This window comes from Panicum virgatum, chromosome 7K, assembly GCF_016808335.1.
Source record: "Panicum virgatum strain AP13 chromosome 7K, P.virgatum_v5, whole genome shotgun sequence".
NCBI lineage: Eukaryota > Viridiplantae > Streptophyta > Magnoliopsida > Poales > Poaceae > Panicum > Panicum virgatum.
The window spans coordinates 21,841,679-21,846,182 of NC_053142.1; the positions used below are offsets into that span (position 1 = coordinate 21,841,679).

The 4,504-nt window shown below is 52.6% G+C and overlaps 1 pseudogene; it reads right to left on the reverse strand.

Annotated features, from left to right (window-relative positions):
* Window positions 1–658: 658 nt before the first annotated feature.
* LOC120640007 lies at window positions 659–2,568 on the reverse strand (annotated as a pseudogene).
* Between the last annotated feature and the right edge of the window lie 1,936 nt (window positions 2,569–4,504).

A 4,504-nucleotide genomic window follows, 5' to 3' on the forward strand; every position in this document is an offset into this window, starting at 1 on the left:
TATCCCTACTTTTAAGAAACAATAACTTTATCCGTACAATCTGCACAATTTGTTGTGTAGTTCGGATCCGGAAAAGGTATATAAACGGGCTGAAGTATAAGAGCAACTCCAGTAGAACTACTAAATTTGAGTGAGCAAATACCCATTAAAAAAAGGATTTTTACAACCGTACCCTTAGTTGAGTTCTCTTGCTCAGTTCTACCCTTAAGTTCACAGACGTGCTCAGTTTTACCCCTCACCGCGCGAACTCCCATCGGAAATACCCTTCCACGCCGTCTCTGTCTATCCTGCCGTGTCTTACAGGTGGGGCCTAGCCAACAGGAGCCACTTTCCCAATCCGCGTTCCAAATCAAACCAGCCTCCCCTGTTCTCGCCGCTCCCCTCCCCGCGCCGCCGTGCTCTCGCCGTGCAGCCCAGGCCGCGCAACCCTCCCCACGCCGCTCCTCCGGCCGCGCCGCCCTGCCCTCGCCTGTCGCCGCTCCCCTCCCCGCGCCGCCCCTCCGGCAGCGCCGCCCTGCTCTCGCCTCTCGCTGCTCCCCTCCCCCGCGCCGCCCCTCTGACCGCGCCGCCCTGCTCTCCCCTCTCGCCGCTCGCCTCCCGGCGCCACCCCTCCGGCCGAGCCGCCCTGCTCTCGCCTCTCGCCGCTCCCCTCCCGGCGTCACCCCTCCGGCCGCGCCGCCCTGCTCTTGCCTCTCGCCGCTCCCCTCCCCGCGTCACCCCTCCGGGCGCGCCGTCCCGGCCATCGCGCCAGCCCGGCCCTCCCGCCGCGCCACCTCCCCTGTTCTCGCCGCGTGTCGTCGTCGCCGCCCTCTGGCAGGTGCTCCCGCAGGACGGCCTCCGTGACGAACCCGACGCCGTACTTCCACCCGTTGTCCGGCCGCTTCACCCGGCTGACCACGTACCACACCTTGAGCCTGTCCGGGTGCTCCGCCGCCCACCGATCGAGCTCGCCACGCAGGAGGATGTCGTCCTCCGTCCGGTTGGCGTAGACAAGGTGCATCTCCGTCCGGTCCTCCGGCTGGTCGCGCAGCACCGCCTGGATCACCTGGTACAGCGGTGTGATCCCGCTCCCGCCGGCGACCATCGTGAGGCGGCTCGCCTTACGGGACTCGCCGTCGACCGTGAAGCTTGATGGTTAATTCAGGTGTCCGCATGCACGGTTTCAGTTCAGCTTCAGAGTTCAGACTTAGCTTTAGTTTACAGAGTTAGTGTGCGTTTTCAGAGTTTCAGTCTTAGTGTTGAGAGCTCTGTTTTCAGTTGAAGCAGAGCGCGTCCACCTCTCGCCGTGCGCGCTTCAGCCGGGCGAGTGGAGTCCCGAACTTCACGCCATGATTGACCTGTGGGATGGCGCAGCAGGTGGAGATCATGGCGGGTTGTGCGTTGTGCCTGATCGTGCAGATCGTGGCCTGTAAATCAGAGTTCTTTTGCTTATATAAACAGAGAAAACGCGGAGCTGATTTGAGCCGCACAAAATCCTCTGTTTTCCCAGCGTGTTCGTGTGCGTTCTTCCTCCTGTGAGCAGAGTGATCATCGCGGTTGATTGCCGGAACAAAGCTGCCGCGGCTGGTGTACTCGACGTGGCCGAGGGGGGCCCTGACATCGATGTTGGAGCCGATCGGGAGCGAGTCCAGGTACTAGGACATGAGCCTGCCGTTGGGGAGCTCCGGGAGCTCGTGCTTGAAGTACACCTTCACGAGGAGCTCGAAGTGGCCGGCCTCGTCCACGGTGCTCGTCGGCGTGTACGCCCGCATGCGCAGCTTCCCGTCGATGGTCGCGCACACCAGGATGTGCTTGCCCACGGGGAGGCCGAGCACCTGGTCCAGCGACGGCAGCGCGAAGCGGAACAGGCGGGCGCCGCGGGACAGCTCCTCGTTGCCGACGAGGCGGCAGGGGACCTTCTCGCGCGGGTTGGACAGCGCCACGGGCGCCGGCGGGGCGCCCCTGGTGATGGCCCCGTCCTCGCGGATAGGGGCGAGGCTGCTGGACGCGCCGTGCGCAGAGGAGGTGTCAGTGGCGCCGACGAGCTCGCCGACGCAGTAGGCGTCGAGGAGCGCCTTGGCCTTATCGGAGTGGATGGCGTCAAACTCCTCGGTACAGTCGGTGCCGGCGTTGATGAGGATGCTGTCGGCGCCGCCGGCGCCGCCCGGGTGGTCCTTGAGGTACTCAGTGCAGTCGTAGACTTGGCCGTGGACGACGATCCACGCTGACTCCCGCGACGCGTGCTCGCGCACCTCGGACATGGTGAGCCGCTGATTGCTGCCATCGGTGGTGTCCGTGAAGGAGGGCGGCGGTGCAGACCTGCTCCGGTGGTGCGGCAGTGCGAGCTGCGGCCCGACGGGTAGATGTACAGCGTGCTGCTGAGGGCCTCAGGGTGTTCGACGAAATGCGCGCGGCCGGGGTCGCGCCCGACGCGACCACCAAGGCGCCGCTGGTGAAGAGCCTGTGGCGGGAGGGGAAGCTCCGGGAGGCGGCGTTGGTGGAGGAGAGGTGCGAGGAGCTGGCCGGCGGCCTTCCGGAGGCGTCGCCATTGCACAAGAGGATGTCGAGGACGATGAACTGCGGCTCCATTGCACAAGAGAATGGAGATGTGGCCATACGTGCACAACGTATATACCAACTTTTGCAAAATCTTGTGAAATTTTTATTGCATACTTTTATGACCATGAAATGACTCCCTGCCAAGTTTCAGGTTTTTTGGACCTCATTTAGTATTTATTTATTTATTTTTACAATGAGTAGGAAATATAGTTCAAAAATGCTAAAAAATAGTAAAATTTGGAAAAGAAGTTCGTTTCTCAGGGAATTAACTTTGTCTGGCTCTAATGAACATGTATTCGAAAAGACGAGTCAAAATAATGAAAAAAGTATTCGAAGTAGTTCAAATTAGGAAGTTGTAGTTGAATGTTCTGCGACTTCTTTGAAGAATATATACACCAACTTTTGCCAATTTTTGAACAATATATACACCAACTTTTGCCAATTTTTGTGATTTTTTTATGTCAAGCTTCTATGACCATAATATGACTCCATGCCAAATTTCAGGTTTTTTGGACCACATTTGATATTTGTTTTATTTTATCCAAAGGTAAAAGGAAATATAGTTTTAAAATGCTAGAAAATACTAAAAACTCAAAAAGGGGTAAGTTTGTGAGAGAATTAAGTTTATGTGGCCCTAATGACTAAGTATTCGAAAATTCAAGTCAAAATAATGAAAAAATTATTCGAACTAGTTCAAATTAGGAAGTTGAAGTTGAATATTTTGTGACTTCTTTGGAAATGTGTCCATTTGTGAACAACGTATACACCAATTTTTGTCAAATTTTGTGATTTTTTTATGTCAAGCTTCTATGACCATAATATGACTCCATGCCAAGTTTCAGATTTTTTGGACCACATTTGATATTTATGTTATTTTATCCAAAATGACTAGGAAATGTAGTTTTAAAATGCTGTACACAAATATTTGAATTTTGTAACAAGATTTTAGATTTAGTGCATACTTGCATATAGATTCTTAAATATATTTTTTGTAGAAATTTTTGAACCTTATTAGAGCTACCTACAGTGGCGCCTGGTGTAAGTGGAATGGTGAAAAAGAATAAGATAATGGGCTATTAACACATTTAAACCTATTAGAGTAGCAAAACTAATCCAACATGCATGGAATAATTATCTCAGATAGTAAACATCTCCAGGAACATAGCAAAAAAAGAATCATAATTTTAGGAGCTCATAAGAATTTAATATGAATTAAACAAGATTTGAGGCATTTTAGTGTGTATAGATAATTTGTGGAAATTTTTATGAAAACCAATTTGACCAAAGTATAGACCTGGGAACAAGGAATATATAAAAATGGGTTTCATATTTTTCTGAGCATCCAACAATTTATTGTGATTTTTCAAGTCTTACAATGCATTTTTCTGTTGAAGAATAATTAGATCTGCAAAAAACCCACGAAATATCCGGCCAGATCTGCTACACGCACCCTCACGCTCACACAGATCCGCCACCTACTCTCACTGAAATGTGGACCCGGGGCTCACCAGCCAGTGAGAGCAGGGGAACTCGGGCGGAGCCGAGCTGAGACAGAGGAGCGGCGAGCCGCGGCCCCGGACCCATTGAGAGGAGTCTGAAACTTTGATAGTGAAGTTTTCATCCAACAGTATGTTTGTAGATTTTTTTTTTGACACTCGAGGCTCGCGCATGACATGAACCCATACAAACGAGCTCACTCTTTGGATCATCCGAAGTAGCAGTACCTACTATAGAACGTCACACACATAATGCTACTACACTGCCGTAGTAATACATACCGGTAGATTAGCATATGGACGGTATTTAGTGGAGAGAGATACGCGCACACATACGTAGCAGGGATTGGGTAGCTGATAGCCCGATCCAGTGACTACATCTCATCCGTCGATTTGACCCCGCCGTACGTCCGCCTCTAGCTCGCTTCCCTGACGGCCGGCGCGGCGGTCAGGGGCACTTGGGCCTCTTC